Source organism: Primulina tabacum, chromosome 4, assembly GCF_025594145.1.
Source record: "Primulina tabacum isolate GXHZ01 chromosome 4, ASM2559414v2, whole genome shotgun sequence".
In the NCBI taxonomy this organism is placed as follows: domain Eukaryota; kingdom Viridiplantae; phylum Streptophyta; class Magnoliopsida; order Lamiales; family Gesneriaceae; genus Primulina; species Primulina tabacum.
In genome coordinates, this window is record NC_134553.1 from 21822449 (window position 1) to 21835196 (window position 12748).

General features: G+C 36.0%; 1 long non-coding RNA gene across 1 annotated transcript; it reads left to right on the top strand.

Annotated features, from left to right (window-relative positions):
• Window positions 1–6775: 6775 nt before the first annotated feature.
• Window positions 6776–8733, top strand: LOC142541589 (uncharacterized). The gene is made up of 3 exons (XR_012819406.1): window positions 6776–6922; window positions 7934–8455; window positions 8586–8733. It is a non-coding gene; the product is annotated as an uncharacterized LOC142541589 (long non-coding RNA).
• The last annotated feature ends 4015 nt before the right edge of the window (window positions 8734–12748 follow it).

A 12748-nucleotide genomic window follows, 5' to 3' on the forward strand; every position in this document is an offset into this window, starting at 1 on the left:
CAAATATTTCGAATTTTATATCAAATCGAAGGTATCAAAAAGTTCTACAATTTTTATGTTGAAAGTTTTCACAAAATCACGACCGAAAAATCGCAGTTTTCAAAAGAACAGTAAATTTTGAAATTTTATATCTAAAAACGTTTCAAAATCGATCCAACATGTTTCTGCCCAAACCTTACACATCATACATAGATTTTTACGCATGAAACAATGCAACACATACTATGACATGATCGACGCAGGAAAAATAGTATATACGTGCCTTTTGATAAATAACGTTACCGAAACGATGACTCCGACGCGGGAAGGAAGCGAGAGACGATCTGGGACGAACGTGGCACTAATTTCTTGAAACGAAATTAAAGGAAAGTTTCTGGAAAAATCGAAGGAGAGGGGCGGCTGATACAAGGTTGAAGAACCCTAAGTTTATTTTCTCAAAAATCTGAATTAGAATGTAAAGAGTTGTGTGTGTGTGTGTTTTAATATAATTAAGGGGAAGGATTGCTTAATTAGGAATTAATAGTGCTAATTAAAATGCTAATCAAAATGATAATAAAATGCTAATCAAAATTCTAATCATAAATGTAAATTCTCACTACTAAGCAAAGTCCCCTAATTTAAAATAAAGTGTACATTTGCTAAAATTTAAAAGTTTTAAAATCCTAAAATCACTAAATAAATGAATTAGACTTTTAAAAATACTACAACTAAGTAAATCATTTAAAATGCCCCAAACTTAATTTAAAATAAAATTCCACGTTTAAAATCGCCAAAATCGTCACAGGTCTCTTTTCCTCGATCCCGCATCGAATAATCGCCTAAAACATGAAAATCGAGAAAACATTTTTACGTCCATCACATAAACATACATAATTTAAAATAATGCAATTTAAATTGATCATGCATTCCAAAAAATATCATTTTAAATTTAAATAAATGATTTAAATATTAAATAAATGCATGGGTTTTACGTGTACCGATTTTGGGCTCTACAAAATGTTCCAATAATCTACTTCTTTTTTATGACCACAAAACTTGATCAGTTAAAGCGATTAAAAGTGATATAAAATAATTTTAAAATTTGATTGATTGATTAAAAGCAATTTAAAAATTTAACTTATTTATCAGTTAAAGCGATTTAAAAATAATTTTAAAATTTAACTAATTGATCAGTTAAAGCGATTAAAAGTGATTTTAAAATATTTTTAAAAATTAACTTATAGCAAAAAAAAAATTCAGTTCAAGGGATAAGAAAGCTCTTCCTCAATAACTGAATTTAAAACTGGGTAAAAAACAAGTTTAAAACATTTTTTAGTTCGAGGGAAATAAAGCCCTCCCTCACTAACTGAATTGAAAACTCCTCATCAAAAAATAATTATCTACGCCAAAATTTCGTAGCTTTAATCATTGAAGAAGTTTAGACAAGAAATTTGAAATAATCAGCTAATCACATAGAAGCATAATTGAATAAACATGATGTTTATTTAATCAAATAGATCTCCTTTTTATTATACATTTAAGTACACCATCAGTTATAAGGGAAAATTACTGCTACAAAAGCATATTTTAAACAACATTAAATATCAATCAGTTTATGCATCACAGAACTGAATATACTAACAACTGGTTGTCTTGAACTCTTGATGTGCTGCAACGATCTTGAGTCTTCTTTCCAGAAAAACAGCTAGCTGCCTTAGACATGATCTCTGTGTTACCAAATTGGTTGAGCTGACTCAAACTGGACTCAGCTGATGTTGAACAGGTAAAAATAATTTAGTCAGTTTTCAAATGTCGTTCTTAGAACAACAAGCTCTGATACCAATTGATGAATTGGTTCAGGCACCTTTGAGGGTGCTTCAAACACAATATTTTCAATGAGCTGCAATAGCTTTTTGTTCTAAGAACGTATACACCGATGAATTAGATCAAGTTTGGTTTGAAACCAAGTGGAAAAACTCGAAGTAATCCTTCGTTAAGAAAAAATGAATTATTTTAAAAAGACTTTTAGATTGTGTAAACTGATCGACTGAAATATGGGGAATCAGTTCCGTTTTCTATCAATTCAGCTATGGACTTACCTGAACTGATATCAGCTAAACTGATCAAATCAGTTTAAAACGCTGTTAAACAGTTAATACACAAGATATGTTTATAGATGTTTGAAGACTTCAACTGCTCCTACGTCACCCCTTATACCACCTCGGGTAGGATACACTAGAAGACTTTGATTTATTTTCCAGATTGGTTCTAACTGATGCCTTGAACTGGTTCGTTGAATTGATCTTCAGTTGGGCTGGTGAAATCAGTTGACTCTTCAGTTGAACTGATTTTACTCTTTCAATTGAACTAGTCAGCTGGGCTCTTCATCAGCTGGCCAGGCTTCTGAAGGACTTCTGCTAAACCACCTTTTAGCTGGACAATCAGTTGAACTGGTTTAAGATTTATCAGTTGAACTGGTTCAAATCGATTAATTATTTGGCACTTTCATTTTGCATTCTTCGATAGCTTCAGTTACGTTCAACTAACTGCACACTTTGGAAAAATCATTAGTAACAAAATAACAAGTTTTGTTAACATCAAAATCAAGTAAGATTGCGAACATTAAATGTTCCAACAATCTCTCCCTTTTCCATAACACAAAACTTGATCAGTTAAAGCGATTTAAAGCAATTTTAAAATAATTTTAAAATTTAACTTATTGATCAGTTAAACGATTAAAAGTGATTTTAAAATAATTTTAAAAATTAACTGATACCAAAAAAAAATTTATGTTCGAGGGATAAGAAAGCTCCTCCTCAATAACTGAATATAAAACCGGGTAAAAAACAAGTTTAAAACATTTTTTGATTCGAGGGAAATAAAGCTCCCTTCACTAACTGATTTGAAAACACCTCCTCAAAAATAATTATCTACGCCAAAATTTAGTAGATTTAATCATTCAAGCATTTTAGGCAAGAAATTTGAAAGAATCAGTTCAATCACATAGAAACATAATAGGATAAACACGATGTTTATTTAATCAAATAGATCTCCATTTTATTATACATTTAAGTACACCATCAGTTATAAGGGAAAATTGCTACTACAATTGCATATTTTAAAAACATCAAATATCATTTAGTTTATGCTTTACAGAACTGAATATATTAACAACTGGTTGTCTTGAACTCTTGAAGTGCTGCAACGATCTTGAGTCTTCTTGCCAGACAAACAGCTAGCTGCCTTGGACATGACTCAAACTGGACTCAGCTGATGTTGAACCGCATTGATCATCTACTTGATCTAATATGGCAGTTAAGCGGCGGTATACTGCTGATGATTAAGTTCCACTTTAATTTTGATACACTTGTCCCATATCTTAAAAATTAAAGATTTAAAATGACTTTATTATGGGCATACAATGGATTTCTATATCAACTTGGATAATCATATTCGTAAATTAAGGAAAAATACGAAGTAGTTGCTATATGGGCCCATTGTGCAGTCATGCAGACGCGAGCCCGGGCTCGGGGCGTAACAGAATAGTATCAAAGCCGGTCACCAGCAAAGAAGGATTTTTAAGTTACACTTCGCGCTCGAACGAGGAACAGAGACTGGGGAATTATCAGAAAAACTAATTTAATTACATGATTAAATTTTTATTATTTAAAATAAGGTGTTTTAAATATATTTTTCAAGAAATGGGCTTTGTTGGGTATTTTTACCCGCCAGAGCATATTTTATTCGGTACGCGAATTTTATCGAATTTGGGGACTTTTGAGGGTTCGGATAATATTTTCAAAAACTTACCAGAACGAAATATTTTTCGGAGTGTTGTTAGGACTTGATGGGCTCATTTTTAACTTAGTGGGCTCAAGACCCATTTTTAACTTTTAAAATGCAATTAGAGGCCCATTATAGTTTATTATTCTGTTTAATTAACCCCAAAGCATACCCTTAACCTAATTACACCTCAATCAGCCGACCACGTCCCTCAACTAATCATTTTCCCTCGGCTTTCAGCAGCCAACCCCAAGCAATTCATCGGCCAAGCTTGCTCTTTCAAATAAATTCCTCCAGTGCTTCCCCGACGCTCGGTTTCTTCGACTTTCTTGCGTAGAATGCGTCAAGGCATGCATGTTATTCCCCTGTGCATCATACACACTGATAATAGTATCAAATTTGTGTAAAAGCATGTAGATTTTTCGATCCCTGCATGTGTGTTCCTCGGCATCGGTTTATGAATAAACTATGGCATTTTTTATGTTCACTAACGATTTTCTTGATGTTGTTGCAAGGGGCTGTCAGAGGGGTGTTGTTGAAGGGCTTTATGGTCGAGAGTATGCTGTCAATAGGCTGGAGATGAAGGGTGTGTCTTATATGCTAGATACCGTGTAGTTTAGGGAGGTGCTTGGTTCGGTTGAGGAGATTGAATGAAAGGAGCGCAGCCGGCGGTGCAAGGGCAGATCCAAGGCCTAGACCAGACCATGATAGGTCTGAGACATGGCCGAGGATGGCATGATTGCTGCTGGAACCACCATTACAGTCTATCGATCGTTGTCTTTGAGGGTTGGCCGCGGGTTGTGGTTTCTTGGGAATTATCGATCGGGGTCGAGCTGTGGCTTGCATGGGAGTGCATCCATGGGTTCAGCAGGTCCAGAGGGATCCTAGGGTGTCTAGGTGTGGTTGATTAGGGGCTGGTCCCGTTGGGTGAAGGCTAAGAATGAAACCATGGTGGTTCGGTGAGCTAGGGTCTTCGAGAGGCTATGGGTGTTATTTTCCAGCAACTTTCAGGGCTGGTTCGAAGGGTTTGTTGGTTTGGTATTGATGGTTTTAGGGTCTTTCAAATGTTGATAAGGTATGGGAAAAATTTGGGAAAAGTTTAGTTAAGTTTCGAGACGATTCGGGTTAAAATCGGGGCTCCGGTCCAAGTTATAAACAATTCGATTAAGTTTTGAAACGGGCTCAAGTTTACATCTAAGAATGCTTATAAAAATGTTTTGGGATGATTTAAGGAGTTCGGTAAGTTTCGGGTCGAAATTTTTGGGTCTAGTGGTAAAATGGTCATTTTGGGTTTCTAAGGTCTACCGGTATGAGATTTTCGTTCCGGCAGCGCCCTGAGCATATTTTATCATGTTTTAAATGTTATGCATCATGATCACGATTTTTATGAATTTATGAAATATACGTTGCATGCTTGATTTTAAAAAACTTTACGTTTATGCATGATCTTGATAAGTGATGAAAATGATGATGATTTGATGGATGAGAATTAGTTGTGGCTATCAAAGTATATGTAAATGCTTAAGACATATATGTAAATGATGATGATGAGGCCTAGGCACAGTGGATGGGTTATATTGTCACTGATGTCCGACAGCCGCCTGGTACCGCATTTCAATGTACGATGGATCCATCATAAATGATTATGATGTACAATAGTCACCTCTAATGAACTGAATTCACCAAAGAGAATGATAAATGGTGAATGATGATTAATAAAGAGCTGGTTTGACATGTTACGAATTCATACGACAAGTTTATATTACGCTTTTAAAGTTCATGAAAGGTATGTTGATTACAGTATATTTTCACTTTTGTGTGCTATGTATATGTACTTGTTATTTATGGTACAGGTGTGTCGAGTATTTAGACTCACTAGGCGTGTGTGATGCAGGTGATCATGTTATCGAGGGGACTGGAGGTGCCGAACTTTGAGTAGGCAGGCCTAGTGGGGTGACACAACCCGAGGACCACATGTTTTCCGCACATTTAGGATTTTGTGAGTTGAGAAGATTTGAATATTTCTTTTATAAGCTGATTTATTTCACTAATGGACGTTGGGATTTTTCTTTTTTGTTTATGTTTCCCTTAGATTTTGGCAAATACTTATGATTATTTTTAATGATATTTTTAGTATATGCAAACGCTTATTTTCAAGATGTGAACTTTATAAAATAATAATAATAATAATAATTTCCGCACTTTTAAATTAGTAGACGTTTCATTAATCATCCAACATCTAATCATAGCCAGGCTTCGTCTGTTGATCAGATTCAACTGGTAGTTTGGCACCTGAAACCTTGTCTTCCGATCAGTTTCGCTGAATAGCCAACAGGTAGGACTCATACCCCTGCAGGCTGATTAAAGCCCCAAAGCTATGAGTGAGTGAAGTGGCCACAATGTTAATTTCAGAGCCAATCCTCTCAACTCTTAGCAATAAGCGTTAGATAAACATTTTCAAATAGTTTTGAAAATAATATAAAGTACTTTTAAATATCTTTTAAAACTATTTTAAATTAAAATAATTTTAGTCAGTTTTCAAATGTCCTTCTTATTACAGCAAGTTCTGATACCAATTGATTGATCGGTTTGGGCACTTTTTAGGGTGTTTCAAACACAATATTCTCAATAAACTGCAATAGCTCTTGTTCTAAGAATGTATACACAGATGAATTAGATCGAGTTTGTTTTGAAACCAAGCCGAAAACACTTGATGTGAGAACCCAAATTTAATTATTCAGTATTTGGCAAGAATTAGAAATAATTATTTTAAAGTGCTAAATTAAAATAATTAAGCCAAATAATTATACTTGTGTGTTAAACATATGGATTAGAAAAATATTGGGATTACAGGAAACCAAATAATTATACTCGATGTTTAATAACACACGTTAGTTGTAAATATTTGGACCGAGTCACATTCTAGCTTTTGGGCTAATTGGATACATGTATATATGTGTATATGTGTTATAGGAAACCCATTTACCCCAAGACCAATCCATTTCCTCTCAACCTTCTCGTTTCTTCTCTTGGCATCTATTTTGTTCTCTTTCGTGCTTAGCTTTCAACCCGCTGCTCATCTCTTCACCTCCAGTAATCGCAGTGTCTTCTTCCTTGAAGATAGTTCAGCAGCTCAAAAGTTGGTTTAAAGCAAGAGCAAGTAAGAAACAAGCTCCTAATGAGCCCTTGCTGTTATGTTTTCTTTTCCAGCCTTAATTCTTGCGTAATTTGTGTACTTTAAGGCTTGAAGATCTCATTTCCAACCCTATTTCAGTTCAAGGGAAGCTTTTGAAGGTAATCCCTAAACCTAGGTTTTAAGTTTTGTTCATGGTAGTAGAAGTTGGTTTCTGTTTTCGAGTTGCAGGTTTTGGCTTTCGTGTTTTTGTGTGGTTTTCACCAAGCATCTTGACTTGTGGTTCAAATAGAACACATAGCTCTATGTGTAGGCTTTCTGTAGCCACTGACGAAATTGAATTCTATTTAAAAATGGATTTGATATGATTTTTCTATCAAAAGGTGTAAAAAGGGAATTCTGTGTGGGAGCTGCGTAGATTAGCTACTGTATTTGGAGTTTATGACATTTATGAGCTCCAATTATGAACTTTTGATTCAAATAAGAGTTGTAGATCTATGTGTGGTCTTCGTATTGATACAAAAATCGTTAAATTCCATTAAGAATTGAAATAGTTATGCTTCGTTTGCCGAAACTGCTCAGTACAGATTGCTGTCCGCGAATTGTGTTGGTAGTAGCGTCTTCTTTATAATTCTGGGATTTATCTATTAGGATTCTGGAAATGGTTTCTTCTAAAAAATTTAGATATTTGCGTTTTCTTTCATCTCCAATTGACGAATATCGATTTAGGTCAATGATGAGTTAGATATTAATTTTATACTCATAGGTGTCAAACTTGGATCTGTCACAGAACTTATGTCTCATGGTTTTTGGTTTTGGGAGTTTTTCAGTGTCGAGATTATTGAATTTCTTTCTGATGTCTTCTGATTAAATATGGGATTTTAAGTTAGGATTCCAGCCATGTATGATAAGTGTGTTTTGGTTAAGTTTTGGTGAGTTATGACCTTAAAACCGAGCTTAGGTCCAAGCCGAAATTAGTAACTTGTTTTTGGCTGAGAGTTGAATCTTTATTTGATGGAAATAAATTATTTTCCACAGGTTTTAATAGCCAGGAAGCTCCAAGGAGTTCATAAACTATTGTTGTAATTTAATTTGAAGGTTAAGGTATGGATTGATCGATTCTTTACAGCGTCTATAACGACATGTAATTTAATTGATGTGATTTTATGAGAATTATGTGTTTATGTGCTCTTTGTGCTGTTTGGGTGTCTTTTAAGATTATTCCTCATTCTTTAAAAAAATAAATGTGAGTTTTTAAATATATTGGAATAATCTGTGGATTTATATGCATTGTTGAGCATGCATTCATATCGAGCCATGACTCCGTTGTTTCCGAGATTTCTGTTTACTCTTGTATGAGTTATTTAGACATCAGAGCCGAGGGCGTTTAAGTGTCAAACCTCTGATGACTAGCGGAAGGGCCGAGCAGTTCTGCAGACTGACACCCCTGATGCAGATGTGCAGGGCCGAGGGCGTATTTGACATATCACACCCCTGGCACATGTGGCCACAGTTGTTGCTATCGTTTCTTTGGATCCAGTTTGATTCTCGAGATTATTGGTACCCTACATGCATTGCATTGATTTCATTACATGTCATTTATTTATGCTGTAATTTATTTGATCTTCGTACTGGGATTTGACCACTCTCCCTCAGGGCTGCTATGGTTTGTTTTGTGATTCCATAGCAGGTTATACAGGTGGTTCTGATGTAGCTAGCGGAGCGTCTGCTAGTGGAGCCCAGTGAGTCGGTTTGAGTTGGGAGTCCCAGATATTTATACTATATATTTAGTCATTTGTCGAGGAGATGCCTCGTGTATTTGTATGGTTGTATTATTGAGTGTTAGATGCCAAAATTTCTGTAGGCCCAAAATGGAAAATTTTTACTCGTTTTCGCTGTTTACGCTAATAAATCCTGGTTTTTTGATAATTAAAAATCAATCAGGAGCACAGGCCCTCACAATCGAAGTAATCTTCTTTAAGAAAAACTGATGTATTTTAAAAAGGCTTTTAGCTTGTGTAAGCTGATCGACTGAAATACGGGGAATCAGTTCCAGTTTCTATCAGTTCAGCTATGGACTTAACTGAACTGTTATCAGCTCAACTGATCAAATCAGTTTAATACACAGTTAAACACTTAATACACAAGATATGTTTATGGATGTTCGAAGACTTCAACTATTCCTACGTCACCCCTTCTACCACCTCGGATAGGATCAACTTGAAGACATTGATTTATATAATACCTTGTACAAACCCACCCGACTTAGGACTTACCACCTGCATAACTGAACTTCTAGTCTAGACTGAGGGCATCACCTTCCAGCTAACACTTGTTTAACGTGTGTGTGTCAAAGATTACATACACAAGTTTTACGTCATTTTGTGATAGGATCGATTAACGTATCAAGAGTGTTTAGAAGGGGGGGTTGAATAAACACTCACAGTTAAAACTGGTCATTTCTAATTTTGAGTTCAGTTTGCTGACAAACTGATTCTCGGAATCTTGTTGGTCAATTACAATCAGTTAAACTAAAGTAGTTGCAGAAAATAACTGACTGAAAGATAGCATATGAAACTGAAATAAAGTAGGCAAGGGTTGTTTCTGGATGTTTGGAGAATTTAATTACTCCTACGTCAACCCTTCTATCTCAAGGATATGATATCCACTAAAAGACTTTGATCAAATACAAGAATTGTACTGACCCACTTCAGTTTGGACTTAACACTGCCAAAAACTGAAACTCTTAGTTTAACAGAATGTTCTCAGTGCATAACTGATCTTAGCACTATCGAATTTCAACCATTATTACAACTTGCTAGTGAGCTCAAATTGTAGCCTTAACTGCTACGAATATATCAAGTAAGAGTGAGCTAAGATTTTGACAGAGTGACATCAAGCTTTTGAATAGTGTTGACTCCCTTTTTTCTTTCAGCTGTTCTTCTGTCATATTTATAAGCTTCTTTTCTCCAACGGTAACTTGAGATGAATTTGAATCTTTGTATCCGTTGATTTCTACTTGATTATTCCTTGGACATTGTTTGCTTCATTTATTGTGATGCGGCGTCTTAATTGCTTTCGCCGAAATGCGCTTTTCTAAGCTGTATTGATTGAAGTGCGGCGTTGCAATCTTCTATGTCTCTTGACGGTTGAATGTTCTTTCCTGAGACATGTTCAGTTGAAGGGTGCTTAGCATACGGCTGAATATATCAACTAATCAGTTTCCAACTGATCAGTCTTCTTTATTAGATCAGCTGATTTCAGTTGTTAAGTCCAGTTGCTGAGTTCAGTTTACTCGATCAGTTGGTTCGTATTTTCAGTTGGTTCATATTTTGTCAAACGCCGGAATTTAGTTTCCAACAATTTCCCCCTTTATGGTGTTTGACAAAACTAAGTAAATAATAACTGAACATCTGAGCTCATTGTAGATAAAATAAAAGATTGAATTTCTTGAACTGAAAGGGATCTTGATTTAATAACAGCTGAATCTAATAATCTGATTAACTGCTTCTGCTGTTTCTCAAGATGCTCTTTGATCTTTGATTTCTTCCCCCTTTTTGTCAAACAAATCCATCTTCTCAGATAATTTTCGAACGTCAGTGGAAAGAATTTTGACATCCGCGGAGATACTTGAGACAGCAGTTTGTAAACAAGTCTGCAGCAATTCCATTTTATTAGAAACAGAAGTTTCCAATCGCTCAACTCGTTGACTGATTAGATCCTGAGTTGTATAGAGACTTTGAGCTAGATCTCTGTTATTCTTCATCTCAAGTACAGTTCGGGTAAGAGAATCCATGTTTGCTTGAATGTCTTTCAGTTTTGCTGAATCATATTCAATTGAAGAATCCAATTTGACAGTATGAGACAATTGTGTGGATTGAATTTTCTTGATTTCAGTAATCATCTGCTGCATATTGTGCTGCATATTCTGGATTTCTTCAAGAACAAGATCCATTTCTGTGGATTGAAGTGGAGGTGACTGATTATATGTTCTTGGTTCATGTGAGACTTGATCAAAGACCACCATGGTCCTATCAGATAATATCGTTTCAGAAACAGTCTGTGCTAGAATGTCAGTTGCAGCAATTTCTTCGTGAATTTGAGGTGGTGAAAGTGGATTTTGATCAACAGATAACGCTTGGTCAGTTTCCACTGGTGCCTCTTGTTGAGAGTTTACTGAACTTGGTTCTGGCTCCTTTGTTTGAATGAGCAATCGACTCACCACATTTTCAGCAACTGCTTGACCTGGAGATTTTTCTAGTTCATCAGTTTGAGTGACTTGTTCAGCAGAGATTTCTGGCTGAACTGGTGCTTCTTGTTGTTCTTGCATTGAATCTGGGACTGGCTCTTCAGCAGCAAGTGGTTCAACTAGTTCTTCAGATGGTATCTGAATTTCTTGTTATGGTTGTTCAGTTGAAGGAGCAACTGATTCATAATGTATTTCTTCTAGCTGATCTTCCAGAGCTACAGCCTGAATGATTTCATCAATGTTTGCAAAAGATAGTTCAGTTTCAGAATACAGCTGATGTTCAACCTGAGAAGATTGAGGCATATCCTGAACTGACTCTTCAGCAGCCGGTTGTGGAGATGGCTCGTTCTGTTGGGAGGAGGATGAATCTTTTTCTGCATTTGAATTGGAGGATTTGTCAGGAAGAACCAATTCCTGATCCTGTTCCCAATATCTGATTTCACCTTGTAGACCACTGAGATCTATGTCCAGTTGCGTGATCACAGCTCTATCATTATATGCAGTTGGACCTGTGGGATTGTAGTTGGATTTCAGCTTTACAACCATTCTAGTCAGCTTTTTGGCTCGAATTTGATCAAAGAAATATTTTTGCCTTTCCAATGCTTGGCCAATAGTAGCAGCTTTGACTATTTTCAGCACAATTGCTTCAAGTTTAGTAAACTTTTTCAGTTGGGATTTGTGCTTCAACTCTTTGGCAAAAATCTCAGTCCTAAAACTTTTCCAATTATCAAAAGATTTTAATTTCGAAGTGGCAAATGCGTTGACCTGTTCCCAAACCAGGTCAATGTGAGTTTGGATGGTATTAGATGGCCTTGGTTCTTCAACTAGCTTGCCCTTTCCTTTTTCAGTTGTGATAATGTGAGGAATATCCAAACCAGAGTGAGTGGTTTCCACTAGTTCCCTCAATATAACACCTTTAGATCTGGCCCGAGGAAAAATGGTAGGTCGATTTACATGAGTCAAAGGAGCTCTTACCTTAGCGGGTGCCTTTTCTTTAGTAACTGAATCATCAGGTGGGACTACCTACAAAGGGATAGCCTGAATAGGCTGTTGGGCAGCTGATTGAGTAATTTTCTCAGTTGGAATGACTTCCACCGCTGTTATTTGTTTAGTTCTTTTCGTCCTCGGTCTCTTGACAAGCTTAGGAGAAGGAGTTTTCTCCGAATCTGATTCAATGAGTATCAGTTTTCGTTTTGCAGTTTTCAGTTGGGCCAAAGTTTTGGCCTTCTTAGATGATTTTGGAGCAGGTGATTGCGATCCAATATCCTGTTTGGTTTTTGGTGGCAAGATGTTTTTAGCAGTGAAGACTTTGAACTTTGATGATGTTCCAGCATTGTCAGCTACCAATCCCTTTAGTCTCAAAAGATAACTGATTGGGATGGCAAAGCCTCTTGACTGTTTGGTTGATTGAAACATATTCTTCAGAGTATTGAAAATAATATGTCTCCAGTTGGCTTTCTTTTCTCCCATGATGATGGTCATCACCTGAAATTTCTCAAGTGTAAGGGCAGCATAAGATCCGGCCTTAGCCAATATGCCCTTCGCCACAATGTCGGCTAATAACTGTATTTCTGGTTTCAGCTCTTTCTTTGGATCGGAAATTT